Here is a 17,961-nt window from a genome sequence, read left to right as displayed (position 1 = left end):
AAGCTCTCTGCCTCGTTACACACTAAAAGCCGGAAATTAATTAGCTGCTTGCATAAAATGGAGGAGGGCTGAGGGAAGGTGCGACAGAGACAGGTGGCTGTCACAGGGGAACGTCTCTTTGTGTAAATACCCGTATCCATTTGCAGGCTCCAGAAAACCTCATCCCTGAGAAAATATATGCCAGATGCAAGCCATCTGATACGTGCTCTGCTCCTCTGCAGCAGCTTCCCCTCTGCAGCCCCTGGTTAATTATAACTTTGAGGAATAGCAGTCTATAATCATGTATGTGGAAACTCATTTCTCTTTAAATGAAACCTGGCTAAGAGTTGCTTTTTACTGGAACAATTTTCAAACAAACAAGCTCTGAAACTTAAAAGGAATCTTAAACTCCATTAAATAATACAGTTCCTTAGCAGGAATTTCTCCTGGGAAGCGATGTCTTCTATTCAAGTGCCATGTTATGACAAGCATGACAGACTTGATAGCGATCTGTTCCAACTCATGACATTGCTTAAATTAGGTTAGATAGAATCTGTGCAGGCTTTCTAAGGAAAGCTCCTCTGGGTGAAAGCACTATTATTTTTGTTAATGGCTGTGAATTATGATTTTCTTCTCCTAGGAGTCATAAACTATGTTGCTACACAGTAGTACATCATGTAATGTATGTAATACATGACTCCTTAGTAGGGGAGGAAACTATTACATTTGCATACATTAGAGCTAGAGTTGTAATCAGAATGTGTTTTCCCACTTCCTCCACTGAATATTTATAGTTTTCTTTGCCAGTTCCCGTTCTGCTACACGTCTCTTGCTTGACCTGGTGTCTTGCTCTATTTTATTCAGGCTCAGGAAGGGTATTGTTTACAGCACGTTCCTGTTGCTCTGCAAACACCAAGTGACTGGCTTTCTTTCAGATTGCTTTCCAAGCCACACACATGCTGCCATGCATAGGCAGCCGCAGCCTCAGCAATGTGAAAAGACAGATGGAGGCAGAAAGCAACTTAACTCCACCTCTGTGGGCTCACGAGCACATCAGGGCACCAGACAGCAGCTGATGGCACCAAGGACACTTGCAGGTAAACAAGGGGATTTTAAGGTTGCAGCTGCACTCTGCAGCCTGAGCAGTTTCAGGAACACCACAGCCAGCAAGTGACAGTTCATACCTTTGAGGGCTGCCAGACAAGGCTACGAGAGAGGACAAACCAGCCCATCCTCCTGCTTCGGTCCTCTCCTAACCAAAAATCTCTGCACAGCCATTAGCAGCAGGGTAGAAAGGCACAGGGCAATGCATTCAGGGCTGTGCCACTGTTCTCGTACAGTTGTTTCCGAGGGCTCAGATCTTCAAAGGTGCAACTGGGCTCCTAAGTCACCAAGGTTTTATTCGGAAATCCCCCTCAGCAGTCCACCCATGCTTCTATTCTTCCACACCTTTGATCATTCATGGCTTGAATTTAATAAAAGCCATTCAAGTGCAAAGCCAGATGATGAGGAGATAAAACTTAAAGGGTTTGTTCTGAGCTTAAGTGAACACACCTATTTTCCCATCAATAAAAAGCAAGCTGAGAGGAGACTGACACCCATTTGTAATTTGCAGAGGAGCTGGAGGCCATCTGAGCAAGTTAGACAAAGAAAATCAGCAATTACACTGGTTTTGATGCTACACATGATCACAGAAATGAAGCAACAAAGCTGGAGGACTCTCAGAAGGATCAGAAAGCAATACCCTATCAGGTCACATTAACTCAGGACTTCGGGAGAAATTCCTTTTGAACATTATAAAGCAACAAAAAGAGCATAAAGTTCGGAGAAAGGCGCTTGGACCTCATGCACACAAAGCCACGCTCGGTCTGTTTTGCTAATTACCATGTCTACAGCCCGCATAAGAGCACATCAGCAGTTTCCTCTCCAGCCAGCATTTTGTGCAGGTGTTTGGGATTAAAGACAACACAAGAGGGAGGTGAGACATCACCTGCAAGTTCCTGAAAGCATGGAAGCACTGAGACAAAAGTGACCGATTACAGATATGCTTCCCGAGTACACTGCTGCTGATCACCATGGAGCAGACCTTCTCGATGTCCATCGCACCAGCAGAGGCCTGACCAGGTTAAGGGGAGGGAGGTTTCAGGTGGAAGTGTCAAAGGCTCACAGTAATAATGGGCTGCACGTTCAGAGCTGAGTTATGGCTGGTGCAGGGAGGTTACAGGGAAACCAAGAGCATTTCTTACAGACTCAAACCAATTTAACCACAGGTTCCCAGAGTGACACGTTGTTATTTGTTAGCTGGAAGATCATTTAAGGCAAACTTCAACCTTTCAGGCAGCCTACGGGTAGCACAGCAAGCAGCAAGGGGCAGGTGCTTGTGTTTGCGGAGCCACTGTCACCAAGGGACACATAAAGATCTCTGTTTTGCCATATAGAAATATTCTGTCTCGGAGCAGATTTATTGCTGGGATGCCAGGAAAAGCTGCTCCTGCTACTTTTCATTAGGGAGGGTGATTACAATGCAAGATTTCTGAGTGCATGCAGAGGAGGAGGAGATGGCACTGCATGGCATTCTGAGGTTTTTAATGCATGACCAAAGACATACTTAGAGCTAAAAGATGTTTAGGTACCTGAAGGTGCAGAGAAGTACATGGGCCCAGATCCTTAGGGAAGAAAGCACTGAAATGTTTTTTCCTGGGCAGAGCTTAGTGGAATTTTCATGTCCTCCCAGTGAGGCCCACCACACCTCCCTGCTTCGGTGCTTCTGGAAGCAGTCTGTGGACCTACTTGTACCTTAAAGTGTCAGAAATGTCTTTGTACTAAAGAACAGATACACATTTAAAAGGAAAACAAATTTTTTTAAAAGGATTTTGCAATTTCTGAGCCATCAAGACAAGCACAAAATAAACAGTAGCAGGTGGTTTTACTTTCTACATTTGAATTCATGACAAGTTCACATCAAAAAGAAAAAAAAAAGGCAATGCAAAAGATATTTCAAGATGTTTTTCTACTTTCTCTTCCCACAAGAGACCCTAGCCACAATGATCTAAGAATTACATGATAGTCATTTACCATCCTGGGCTCATAAATCTGCTCCTGCGTTCAGCCTGGAAGGATCATTAATGTAAAGCAAACAAGAAAGGTACAGACCTTAAACCAAGCTCACCATCCCTAAAGCAGGAGGTGTCGTGTACCCTTGTACAGACACGAGCCCTGAATACCCACTCAGTTCCAGGCAGATGCCAGTACCAGAGCAGTGTGGGGGGAAGTTTGTAATTGCATTGTGTGATGATTTTTCAGTGGCTAAACAGCAGACTTCAGGCTGCAGTGCTGTTAATCTGGCATCTTTATGAAAACACCATTTATTTTCAAAGAGAACTGGATATTTACAGCTGATAAGTGTTATTTGATCATTTTTGTGAAATTTAATTTAAGTTTATACTGTATGCTCTCCAAACTACTATAAAATTACACTTAAAGCAAAAGTGATATAAATCATAGACAAACTGATACAATCCTCACCCCTTAAAAGTACCGCATGAGTATTATTTAACCATGATGCATGCAAATTAAATTCAAATTAAATAGCAGTGGGTGTGGCACATATGCAAATTTCAAAGCCTACCCAGTCCCAATTTCCCCTTTATGAACTGCCTACAGCTATAACTCTCAGAATTTATGAGCTGCTCAGCTCCTAATGCAATCTTTGTCATTGTAACCAGGCCAAAAGAATGGGAAACGATACGAAGTCAGTCCATCTCCACAGTCCCCAATCCTTTCCAGGGTTTGGTCACCATAGAAATGCTGACATAAAGATGGGCAGGCGAGGCACAGCACGGGAAGGTGGGGGCACTTGTGCACAGCCCTGCGTACAGAGGGCACCTGAGGCTTTTGGAATTACCCAGCAGAGAGCTGGGACACCGAGGGCTGGGATTTATACAGGGAAACCAGCACACACCAGCAGCTGTCCTGCTGTTCCTTCCAGCAGCTCATGGGCACAACTAATCAACAAAAAACCTGTGACTGCTGTACGCCTCATGCCTGCTGCTCCAACCCACATCTCTTCAATTTCCATTGCACACAGCCTGCTTTTCTGCAGCACAAACCACTTCCAGCAGCATCTCCCCACCATTTCAATGCAATCCTCCTCTTTCTTTTCCATCAATAACACGAAATGACAAATCCCATGAAGAATAATACGATTTCCTTTCCTCTATCAAACCTCTACCTAGAGGGGTTATTTTTATGTTGCTAAGGCCTAAATGCCTGGATTTAATTTTTCTAAAAGCAGATCCCAGGATTTTGGACAGAAAGAATTCCTTTTTCAAAGCAAAATAACGTTTTGGGGGTTCTTTGCTAGTAAAGTGTGACCTGGCTCCAGAAATAACCTGTGCTTGGGGCACACTCATTGTCGGTGCTATTTTCAAGTGCAGGATCAGTATTTTTCTGGGGGAAACATGATGGTCACCCTCCTGGCTGACCTACCTGGCGCTGACACGGGGCATCCAGCACTGAAACAGAAATGTTAACAGCTTGAGCTGAGCCACATAGATGGGTGGACTTCAAATGCAGGACCTCTCTGACACAGGTCCTGGAGGGTAGACTGATGAAGCATCCTTTGAAATTTCCTTTTTGAATCATTTACTTGAGGTTTTTCACAAAGGCTGTAGGGACTTCCACCCTGTGACAGCCTCACCATGTTTTTCTCGAGATTTTGCAAAGAGCCTTCCAGCTGCTTCATTTTCCTCCAGGGCCCTCGCCAGGGAAGCAAGATACGAAATTAAGTTGCAAGAGACTTGGTAACAGAGGAGATTCCATCAAGCGCCATTTCCCATACCTGGCAGACTCAGACTTAACAGAGGGGTTGTTCCTCCATCCTTCATGTAAAGGGGTTTCCTTCAGAGTTTAAAAGCAATAGCACAGCTGCCCCAGAGTCTCTCCATCACTTTCCTCCTTTCTATCTCTCATAATGGAAAAGGAATTTGTCTATTTTTCTCTCCTGTATTGGACTCATCGCATTTGTCATCATGACCTTTCTCTGGGGACATATCTACAGACACGTGTTTTCCAGGAGCAGTTCCCTGCCACTACCCACAGCAAAACTGAAAAGCAAATGCTTGTATTCAGTGAGCAGGAGAAAGGGGGTACCATGCAGCCCCTCCAGGCACAAACACAGAACTCACGTCAGCGATAGCCTTTGGAGTTCAGCCCCTCCAAGGGGAGCAGATACTACAGACAGAGCTGTGTGAGGGGAAAGGACAGAAACGGAGGTTTTCAACAATTGAATGAACAAGGACTTTGAGGGGAATAAAAACATGCAAGACTGATCAGTCTGTCTGGTTCTGAGCTCTGCCAGGATTGCTGCCTGGAGCCCACCGATCACAGCTATGCTAACTGAGCGTGTTTGGTGACTGTGACCATGTTTTATATTTTTATTAGATATTCACTAGCCACATGGTCTGCCATACTCATTTAGAAAAGACATTTATTATGTAGAACAGAGGCAGGTCTCAACAAACAGAGGTTTAAATAATTAACTTTGCCTCTCAGTAAGCAGCTCCACAAGGCACAAAGGAGATTCTGCTTTTTAGTTCAAATTCAGTGAAGGCAAATCTTGTGTTCTTGAAGACTGGAAGGCTGCCTTTTCCTCTGAACGCCTGCTGGAAATATTACAGTTTCTTTGAGTCCAGGGTAGTCTGGAAGTCTCCGCATCAGAAAAGGTATTTGAAGAGGAAATCAAGGAAAACTGCAACTCGGAGCACAATGTGCGTGAAGCCCCATCCACTGCAGATAGGACACCCTAATTTATGACTGCAGACCTAGGAGTAGCATGATCAAAGGCAGTGTCTGAAAGTGCAGTGTTTGTGACTTGCTCCTGTCTGTTCTGTTCCCAGCTAATTAGCCCTTCCTTAGGTGAATGGAAAATAGTTTAATCCATTTTCGCAAAGCTCATTCCATCAAATTAGGCAGCAAGGTACATGGTGCCTCCACTGCCAGGAAAACCTATATCTTGGAGCTGCTGAAGCCAACAAAGCCACCTCAGTGTAATCTTTTCTATTTGACATACTGCTAGTACTTCTGCGGGGGAGAAACAGCAGGCACAGGAAAACACTCAGAATATTGTACCTTCACCTGGGACATGAGCCAGGAACAACATTTTGGTTCCTCCCAACTACCACGGCTGCAAAGGATGGCGGTGAGCATTCGACGCCCCACTTCTATTCCCCCACTGAGAGGGAGAAACAAACCCAAACCCCATTGCAGCTCTCTGCTCTCCCCACTTGGTTCGGCAGGAACTCTAGATTTCCCAGCATTGATGATTACAAATATCCAAGGCTGCTGTGGTGTGGATGTTATCTCTGGCCTTTCCCAAATTTCATTATGTATGCTCACTCATGCTAGGGATTATGCGACGCCGGTGGAAATCGCACAGCTTCACAAGGATAGAGAGAGCACACGGCTTTTGGATTAGCAGAGTTATCCACCCTTTAGGGGTGTCTTAGCCTATTCTTAGCCCTGGAAGGCAGCAAGGCAGAACATCTCCCACCCAAGGAGCAGTCTCCTTGGAGTATTAGCAATTTTGCACTTTGGGAGCCCTCGTTAGCAGTCAGCACTTACTTTATTGGCTGCTGTTAGGATGTACCTGTGCTTTGGTCTCATGAGTCTGCTGAAGTAATAATCCACCTGACATCTCCTCAGTCTGCTGTGCGTTTTATGGTTTTATAGCTTATTTCTCTATAATGTCACTATATACATACATTTCATGTGGGCTGACCTTGAGAGGCAAAACCTACTCCTATATAACTATACCCATAAATCCAGCTTAGTCTTTGTGTCCCGTTGAGCCCTCTCCATACTGAGCAGCATAACCCAGGTCCTGCTGAAACACGTGGGAAACCTCCAGTACTAGAGTTATTTCTCTTCATCCGGCCTTCATGGTGCTCTGACCAAGTAAGCTGTAGCGTTACTCAGCTTTTCTTATTAAAACAATCCCTCCTTTTTTGGAAATAAATTAAAGCAGTGAATTACAGAATTACAGAAGACAGAGCCACAAAGGGCCTGAAAAAGTCTACCCAGCTTATTCCCCCTGTATCAACAGAGGAGCACATCTACTTAAACCATTCCTGAAAGATCTTGTTTCAACTATTCCGAGAATTATTGGGAGTGAATCCTACTGCACTTGTATTTAGACATGAGTTTTTATTTGCATGGTTTGGTCTTTGAAGAGGCTTTTATATAAATTCTAGTTCCACTGAATGAACCAAATTAACAATTACCATTATTTGGGTTGTGGTTTTTTTGGTTATTTTGTTTTTTTGGTGTTGGCGGTGGGTTTTGTGGTTTTGTTTGTTGTTGTTTTCATTAAGGCTGTGTGGAAGATATAAAAGACACTGTCTAAACAAATTGGCATCCTTTTGTCTGCTCTTTCCAGTCTGAGAAGATTCCAAACTATACAATGCAAAATGCACACCAAGTTGAAAAGTATCCTATGGGGAGAAATAATAAATAAAACAATTTGAAGCCTTTCCAATCTGACAAAACAAAGAAACATTCTGAGCTGAGGCTCTCAGGGATAAAAATCAGCTTTTCAGCTTTCTATTATATGTGCTAATTTATGCTTTACATATTTAAAAAAAAAAAAGTAAATTTGTAACTTGTTACATCTGCTGTTACTTCTCACCATGAGCATTGCTCATGCACACACAGGAAGCACTGGTAGAGATAAGTACCACGGATGGTGTGTTCGCAGTTACTACCAATGGCTTGCTAGTTTACTGTGGGATGGTGCTTCACTGAATAATTTTTTTTCCCAACCACAGATGGCCATCTCCTTCCAAACCGCAGCTCTGGCCTCAGTCACATCAGTGGAACAAAGGTCTTTGGACATTTGGCTCTGACACCTTTCAAAAATATCCAGCTCTTTGAAGTATACTTCAGTTGATTAAAACAGTTGCACACGGCTAAAGAACAAATGCAAATCTCCAAATACAGAGAAAAATACAGCAGATAAGTGAGACCCTCCAGGGCTCAGGAACTGGAAACCAGCAGGATGAAGTTTCTGGAAAACCATTGTCCTACACCTTCTAAATCCACAGAAAATAATTCTTCCAACTACACCATATGTTGAATCAGTTCTGAAGCCAGTTGCTCATTCTGCAGCACCATTAAACAAAAGGGAAGGAGAAAAAAAGAGTGTAATGTTCTAGCAGCTAACTACAAGATCAGATGCCAATAAAACCAGTCAGACTAGCCAGGATTTCAGTTTTGATGTATTTAGTCTTGATTGTATCACTGAGACACGATTCAATTATTTTTTTTTTTCACTCTTGAAAATATATCCCTTTTAACCTTTGCTTCTTCTCCACAAAAAGTCTTAATTCAGACTCCAGTACTTCAAAGTACTTCTTCCAACAATAAATAGTTTCTTAAAGCTTTTCAAATATTCATCCTTCACCTTGAACATTCCTGCATGCATCTTACCACCTCCCTGCTCCTCAAAGTAGTTGCTACCACTGGTGTTCAGCAGACCTAAGAGTGGAGACACACAGAAGGCTCTCCCTTCTTTGAACCGCCCATAGACATCCACATAATCCTTTCTTCTCTCCATTAATTATACAAGATGATTAGGAGAGACGTAGAGGTGCTGCGGGCTGGGCTGCCAACAGTCTGCAATGACAGAGTCCTCGTTCTCCACGGATACAACCACTGACACTAAAAGCACGCCAGAACACCTCCAGGAAATTAGCTCTTGGAGAGAAGCAGATGGCTTGAACTGAATCCAAGCAAGGCTGAAGTGAACGAATCCAAGCACAACCAAAACGCAGGTTGAGAAGAAGGATTTTTTTTTAAAGAACTCATGAAAGCATCGTCTTCCGCTCCATGGAAAAGCACACTGCCCACATTTGTCAGAGCTATCTATACCTTGCGTCTGACACCTTGAGAAGTCTGGCTGCTTTAGGTGACATCAGTAATCCATGAATTTGTCACCTCTGGGCTGGATTATAACAACTCAACATGTTTTGAAGTTCAGTTTGGGAGCTGTACACCAGCTCCAGCTGGTTGGGAATGGGGTACAACTGCTTTTTCTATGGCTCACGTAGCCAGCAGCATATCTGGTTTGTGTTCAAGTCTTCCACATAGCTCCCAGACAGCATCTGATGCCTACTCAAGGCCCTGGTCCTATTTTTCAAGGCAATTAGTGTCTCAAGACCCAACTACATCAAAGACTGAATTTTCCTCCATGAACCCCCATGGCAACAGTGCTCCTTTGAGAGGTCTTAAAGCTCAGAACAAAGCACCTAGGAAAGCTGTGAAGAAAACAGGCCCTTTTTATCAATTGCTATGGAATATTTTTCTAGTGGAGATGAGGCAAATCCAAATTCTGGTACACTTCAGGCATAATTTCTTTGAGGTGGATTTACTTCTTAATTTAAACATACAACTCAGATAACTGTTATATTCCAGAACTTTTCCCAATTTTCTCACCTGTTGCTGATAAACTGTCACAAGCTTCTACACCCTTTGTGGAGAACTGGAAGAGGCTCTGTGAAGACCATTAGAAATTTAACACCTCAGCTGATCTTGCCCTCAAAGTACAAATGCTCCAGCCCTTAAATACCCTTACAGAAATTAAGGAAAATCAAGAGCAGGAAGAATGTACAGAGCCCAATTTAAGTCTGTGCTTCAATCTATCCTTGATGGTTTCTTTTGATTACACACTGTATCAGAGAGGAGGTTAAAAAGGCATTTTCTTTTGGCATACACCTAGCTTCTCACATCTGGAGGCTGTGCAGCTTCCTCATGAATTTTTTGTTCACTCCCTTTATGAATTACAAGTAAATTTGGGAAGCGTTTTATGTGCTCCTTCTCCAGCTCAGCCACCTCGACAAGTGTCCAGGGTGACATTATCCTACCTAGCACAATGGTGTGCAGAAGACTGATTTGTCTCTAGTACTGACCAGTGGAAGTATGAGGTTTATTTGCATTGAAAGAAATTTGATTTTCCAGCTCCCCACATTTTTAAGAATTACAAAGGGACAGTCCTTTACAGATGGACATGATCTCATATGCCATTTATGTGTCAAGCGTCGGGAACCGCGTTTTTTCCACAAGGCTGCTTTCACTGGAAAGTGACTGGCTTCAACCATTCTCCTCCTATTTCATTCCCCTTCCCAGACTGCTGATCTTTCTCAGCATTGAGCCCAGCTACTGGTAAAAGGGATTATCTTGCTGTCCCCACCAATGTCTATGGCATACGTTGTTAAAAACACACTCAGAGTGGCACAGGCAACCCCTCACATTCATCATATTCTGCCCTTACACAGATAAGATTAAAGACCTTTCAGTAATTAAAGATAGAAGGATGTCATTGAAAGGTACAGGGTAGCTGGGGAAGGTGAGTTATCCAAGTGACACATCTACGATTCTCTTCTCTTTCCTGACCCCTTGTTCTGAAGGCTACTGTTTTGTAAATCAAGATTAATGAGAAGAACAGCACTTAAGTGCACCTGATCATAAATCTGGGAGAGTTAGTACACTCTCTGACAAGATTAATATATTTTATATCTGACACTGTCTGTGTAATGCTCTGTGTTCAATTTATTACCATCCCAGACCTGAAAGCAGAGCATGGATTTACTTGCAATGCAACTTGCACTTTTTGCAGAGCATTTCATTTACAACTCTATATTCGTTTTTATCTGTCTAGAGGTTATTCTCATTACGTAAAAAAACTTTTCCTTTTAATATAATTCCAATATAATTATGCACAAAAACAACATATTGGCAAAAAGCCACTGAAAACTGCTGCCGTTAGTCAGATCATGAGAACAGCAGGTTTGGATTTTTTTTTTTTTGAGGAAACATCAGTAAATGCCAATTCACCTAAATCAAAACATTTTGTAGATAAAGGAAGGTTTAAAAATCAGTTACTTAGAAAAAAATGCAATCTGTTTAAACCACTATTTTTAATATACATTTTTTACTTGAAACAGACTGCTTTTTATGTCGAACTGCTTGCTTTCTCTGAAATTTAAAACGATCAGCAGATACTTCTGTTAAATTTTAAAAAGGCAGAAGCCAAACTGCAGTAATCACAATTAAAATTGTTGCGGTTTTAATTTTCTGCCTTAATTTGGGACAACAATATTTTCAAATGCTGAATTTCCATAAATTAGGAAAAAAGTCCCCTTCCAGCCATACCAGACACCCAAACTCTACAAGAAACCATAACCCATTTGGAGCAATTCCTTTGCAGATATTCAGACATCCAGAAGCTCTTGATGATGAAGCAGCATGGGGTAAGGAGAAATGGGACTCAGTCCCATTGAAGGGCTGCTCATCAGTTGCTTCCTCCTCATTTACTTCTGCTGGAACAGCTCCTGTGGGCCCAGGGAGCCACCCCAAGCACGACGGGGAAAGGAAGGGTAGGTGGCACACCTCCTCCAGGGGCTGGTCCCTCCTTCCAGGACTGCATTCACCATCATGCATGCTAGACAAATAGGTTCTGTCCCCTCCTGAATCAAAATCAGAGCTGGAGAGCCATCGGCAGAGGTCTCCAGTTTTAATTCCTCTGGGGAACAACACATGGACATAGATCATCCAGCTTTCAAACTGCTCTTATAATTCACATCAGCAGTTCAGTGGCTTCCAGGCTGACATATGCCATGAGAAGTATGTGAGTGATGGAAGCTAATTTCACCACCCAAATTTCTTTCCCAAGACTCATCCCTGTTCACAGTTCCCAACCTTACATGCTTTGATTTCTCCTTTGCGCACACAACCAAGATCTTCACCAGTTCCTGACCTCTGCCACAACGTTTCCTAAGTCAGCACCCTACCAAAAGTTTGCTTCTTATTATAATTTCTTGCTCTTCAGTACCACTGTCACCTCCTCCCACCGCACCATATGTTCCTCATCTCTTCCCCGCTGAGCAGTCTTTGGTATCTGAAATCTGACAGCTGAAGTGACCTCCCCTCTGTGGCCCCTCAGCAGAAGTCAGTGACTGCAGTCGGTCTGCTCTGCTCTCCTCAGGAACAAGATCCACACCTGTGAGTGAGGGCAATAGCGTGCCCTCGCTCCCACCCTTCACTTGGCCCATCTCCTGATGCTGGGGGCTTCTCGGGACACAGAGGTCTCCTGTTATTTGCAGATGGAGCACTTAACGCAGGGCCTCACGTCTGATTCAGGATGCTGGCTGCTTTCATAAGGCAGATAGCTAAAAACCTGCTCCCCCGTATTTCTTGTGACCAGCCACTTCTGAATCTTTTTAGCACCAGCACCACTGAAAAGCTTCTAACATGAGACGAGCTCTCGAAGAGGTTCCTGAGACGCAAGGTCAGGATCTTGCCCAACAACAAACGGCTTGCTCCCTGTTCATGCTCCAGCTCTGCAGCCAGGACTAATACAAAGCAAAGTCAAGTCTTCTAATCTTCCATGGTAAAAAAACCACCCAGCAATCAGAGGCTTATTAGCAGATAATGATTTACTTTCTACCCACCAGCTATTTGCAAAGATCATCCACTCTCCCTGCCTGAAGTACCATCAGGGTTTCTCCATAAGTCTACTCCATTTATCATTAGGGGGATTTACACTGTAAACAGGACAACTGCATTACTAAGTCTAATTATACCCTGAGAAGACAAAGCACCGTGTGCCCACACACTGCACTGGAATTAGAAGTCCAGGTAGAACAGAAGAGAGGCTTTTAATTAAACAATGTCAGTTACCTTTCACAGAAAGCCTATGATTTAATTTAAACACACACACAGGAAGAACAGTAGGTCAAGCACCTTCCCTATCCTGTGAACTTCAGGCCTAGCGATTGCCAAACACAGCACAATCATTTCTTCCCACCTGCCTCACGTTTCTGTTCAGAAGTACTTCATCCTTTTTTTCTTTTTTTTTTTTTTTGCTTTTTTTCCTTTAATTAGGAGCAAGAAAAAGGCTGTAGCAACGTCATAGCATGTCAGATTTAATCTGCATAAGACCCCTTCACGTGTTGGGGGTGTGTGTGGCAGGAGTTTTTAATAAAGGATTACAGAATGCACCTGCTGTGGCTGAAATATTGCGAGCCTTTTCCAAGCTCCAGGAGGCCTGCATTAGGCCATGTCTGACTCAAGCATTTATAACTTATCAACCTTTGGAGTTGGGATGGAACCTGCAGCATGGCGATGATGCCAGCTGATTTCAGTTGCCAAAAAAGTGATCAGGTTGTTTGCACAGAAGTAGATAAGTGTTTACCTCAAGATGGGCAGGATTCCTTTGTCCCAGACAGCATTTCTTGTTGTTCCCAGATGTCATTGGATAATGACTTTTATGCCAACAAGTTAATTGCAAAAGCAAAGCAATGCAAAAAAAAATATACTATAGTCACATATTTCCTGCAATTGCTGCAAATTTAATATAATGAACAGAGTCTTCCTTTTATGAAGGAAGATTGCTGAAGCTGTAGAAAATAAACACTCTGTGATAAGCACTGTCTCTGGGTGTAGCCATCAAACAGCCAACTGATTTTCAAATTCTCCCCTTTGCTGACACCACTCAGGCTGCTCATCAGTGCTTACATCTCTCACAGGATGTGGGACGGGGTCAGTCGCTCTCTCCGTGAGAAGCAATTCAGCCCACTGCCCACCAGCATGTGCCTCTGACTACCGGTGGAGGTGTGGGAAGGGCAGCCGTGCCCCCACCTGCTGAAGCAGCCCCACATCGCATGAGCTGATCCAGCATCATTGGATCCAGAGACAAAGAAACACCTGCATGCTCTCCTAGAGGTTTGAGGAGCCTCCTGCTCATGATTCTGTTTCCTTGTCTGTTTTTGAGGTCATTTTAATGAAGAAAAGCTTGTAATAGAGATCAATTGGCACGTGCGGCTATACAGCTCAATTCAGCAGCTCTTACATCAAGCAGCAGCCAGCACAGAGCGGTTGAACAGACCACTTCACCTGGGTACTCTGAGCAAAGGGCTACAGAGCCGTACCCTGTGTCAGTCCAAGCGTGTCTGGGAAGCAAGCATCTTTGGAGTGTTGGATGTCTCCTTTTGAATAAATCACTTGTCAGTTCATTGCTCGCAGCTGCCAGTGTATACCAGACTATTTACTGCATCCAAGCCATTTCCATTCTAATGGTACACAGTGGAAGAGAAAGACATACTGAAAATACACAGCGCAATGACAAGTGTTAACAGGGCTGCTATCCTGCTTTAAAGCAATTCTGTTAACACATTATACTGCAGCTGAGGTTAATTATTTCCAAGGGAAATGTTTTTTGCAACTATGACCCATGGTAGGCTCTCATAATGGTGATTAAATTCACATGTGACTAATATACATAAGACATTAAATGAAGTTTGAGGATTTATTAAGATTTGCAGAGACATCTGCAGGGCCATAGAAGACACTCTCCTTGGGTTGAAGAAGCAACAAAAGTAAGAAAAGCTTATGTTGGCCCATCAAGCTAAATAAATGAGTTTCAGATTTTTGGTAGAATTTCTCAAAATAAAATCTCTGCAAATTTATCGTTTAATTTAGTAAGAAATGAAATGCATTGCTTATGATAGGTTAAAAAAAATGGTTAGGCTGTTTATAATATGTTAAACAAAATTACATTTTGCCTTCAGTTAACACAATTTCAATCTACCACTAAGGACCAAGCCAATTTAGAGGAGAAGAGATGAAGGAAATAAGGAGCATTTAGAGTCACACCTTCTCATCTGGCACTGTCTTCTTCCTTACTGCAACCTGACCGGGGCACAGGGTTGTGCATTCAGTACTTCCCTGGCACAAAAAAGAGCAAAGTACTAGTAAGTGTGGGATATGCCTTACTCCTTTGCAGCATCCAACCGGCTACGCTGGTGCTGGAGACTGATGAGAGCCAGTGGCAGACCACTGTACAGCTGGAAAACCTCCACCTCTGCCTCCCTTCGGACAGTGGGCTCACCACTATGTGCCAATCTGTCTGCCTTCATCGTGCATTTACCACAGACCCAGATCAGTCCCAGCAGGGACTATCACAGGACAAACAGCAGAAACAATAATGCAAGTCATGCTGTGCCACGCACGCTGCAGCATCGGCATCTAAAAGCCTTTCCAGCCTCATAAAAGGAAATCCTTTTATGGATTTCCACGGTGACTTGGTATGGTGTCTACAGTTACAGATAAATGAGAGCAACATCAGCGAGCTAACAGCTTCCCACACACTCTCAGGACCACTGTCTTGTGTCAGTATGGCATCTGGTTGCAGCTGTGGAGCATTTGGCAAACCTCAAGCCCACACTTTATGGAAAACAATGCTGCAGCACCTGCCTGCAAGAACCAAATTCTGTTACAAAGAGCTTCCCCTGCTGCACACCATAAATGTTCTTGAATAACAGACGATGCTATTTTGAAAGGAAATAGCAAAGACTCTCATCTAATTCTAAAAGGCTCTCATCCAATTCTGTCCATGCAACAGCAGTGCAGGAGGCAGTAACAAATCTCTCTCCTTTGACTTTTGAATGTGTCTTCATATAGTACACTTTGGATATAAGAAAGGGAAGGGAAAGAAGACAGAAATGAGGAAAATTTGGATCTACATTGTGGGTAGACTGGGTATAGACTTAACTTTTACCACCCAGACAAATCTTCCTCTGCTTATCCCATAGTGCCCCACGGTAGCAGCACACAGTCAATATCTACTAGACGAGTTGGCAAAGCTTCTCAGATCTTACATTACCTACTTACCACGTGGCAGGACAAGAGATGCAGACAGCCAGGCTATAGGAACCTGCACAAGGCAAGCACTGCGGTCTGGCTTCTCCCTGGGATCTGTGCCTCAGGGACAGAATGGAAACAGACGAGGCTTCTTAGCCCTCGCTGTCATAAGCAATAAGGCAGAAAGAGATGTAATTGCTTTCAAACATTGATTGAAACCCTATCGGCTCCATCATTCATGCAGAAGTTCTGTGTGATAAATGTGCATGTTAAGATATCCACTGTATTTAAAAGACTGTCTGCACTTACTCAACCATTTTGTCATTCTCCGTACATAACAGAGTCTGCAACTGGATCTCACATTCAGCCCCCATCGCAAGACTCTGATTAACTGCAGGACCAAATCCAGCGTCTCTCTCTGTCAGGCGACCTTCTCCCACTCTCCTCCTTGGCCACTCCCCAAAATCAAATGAGAGCTAGCAAGATAGAAATTACATGTAGCGGGTTAAGATTTGGGAAGGAGGGAGTTTTGTTGGTACTGAGGAGGGTGGTTTGCTATAAATTAGCTCTTTTGGGAAAGGGCTTTCCAAAACTGTAAGGAGAAAGAAACGGAAAATATTCCTTCGGTTCGTAAGCCCTTATGTTTGAACTTAGAACATTGCTTGTGCAACTGCAACAGAGGGCTTCTGGAGGGCAATGTTCTTCAGGTGCTGCTTAGAATAAAAGTAAAGTTTAATAAGCAATTTCCTCATCGTACAGATCAGGACATTCATGGACTTGAGTGAGAAAAATAAAAAGGATTTACTGTGTTATTCATCAAACATTGATTTTTCCTACATTTCAGGATATAGCGGATCATACCCCCAGAATGTACTATGCTACGGTAGAAAAGTTAAGAAAAGAAATAATTTTGTTGACCATTTCAGAGGCTACTCATCAAGCAGGGAGAACATCTTTGGCAGATACGGTACTGTTATTTCTTCATTAAAAAATAAAATAAAAATCTGGAATCTCCAAAGAAATCCTTGAAGATAATAATCCAGATAATGTCCCTGATTCAATTTCAGAGTTTGTCTGACAGAATGTAATTCTGAATACCTATGGATCACCAGATCAATGACCCAGGAACATAACTGTGTTGAAATATTCTTGACACAGTGGACATTAATGGCTTGTAACAGGCCCATAGGGTCTATCCCATCAATGCAGCTGCAGCAATTCAACAGACTGTAGCATCTCTAAAATTGCTATCAGCCCATTAAACCATAGGTCTGCAGATGTACATCTCTCTAAAAGAGGAGCAAGGCCTGATTTGGTTTGACAGACTGAAATAGCCTCATCAGAACTATTAACTAAAATCTCTTCAGAGGTGCTTATGGGGGCTTTAGATCCCCACTTTTACACGCCATGACTACAGAACTCCAGTGGGATGCTTGAATGGATAAACACTTCTGTTCTTCGAGCCCCTGCCCTTCCAATGTGAGATGTTCTCAGTGGATGGAGCAGTAGGACGAAGCTTGGAGACAAAACCTTGGGAAAGGGGGAGTAACCAGTTAGTGTGCTGACCTCGCCGTGGTGCACTGGGGCCCACAACTCCTGCAAGAAACTCATGCAAGACTTCTGCCTCAGCAGCCAGTTACTTGCCCCCTGCTCTGTTCCTCATCATTGCTTGTCAAGAAAGGATCCCAGGGTGTTGAACTGCTCTTATGGCCTTCGTGGAAGACTGTCGTGGTAAGGAAGATAACCTGGTGGGTGAGTAAATGGAGAAAGGGGTGAGGGTAAGAGGGAGCAAAGACACAACAATGACAATCACAGCTATAGCCAACCCACATTTTGAGGGTTTCTCTGCAAATGTTTTTGGATAGAACCTTTCTAAAATGAAAGCCAAAATATTGAGACATTCATCGGAGATAAGCATATTGTATGACAAATACAGTTCTGTGAGCAGAGCCCTGAAAGATACTATAAACAGCTCAAAAATATTTTCTTATGCATCAACTCCAACACTCCAGAACTGTTTTATTGCTAGGCTTAATTTTCAATCATGGGAAAAATAAAAATAAAATAAAAACAATAACAATTAAAACCCCTTTTTTTTTTAAAAAAAAAAAAAAAGAAGAATGCAAATATCCATATGCTTCACAAAAGAAAGTTCCATTTTTAACTTGATTACCCCAACTAATTAAAAACTATGCTTGTCACATCTTCGAAAATTAACTGTGTTCACACAGGGTAAATGCTATCATTTGGAGAGGTCACAATAAATTAGTTCTAAACAAGAAAAAAAAA

This window comes from Cygnus atratus, chromosome 10 (assembly GCF_013377495.2).
Source record: "Cygnus atratus isolate AKBS03 ecotype Queensland, Australia chromosome 10, CAtr_DNAZoo_HiC_assembly, whole genome shotgun sequence".
NCBI classification, from domain to species: domain Eukaryota; kingdom Metazoa; phylum Chordata; class Aves; order Anseriformes; family Anatidae; genus Cygnus; species Cygnus atratus.
This window is presented reverse-complemented; position numbering follows the sequence as displayed.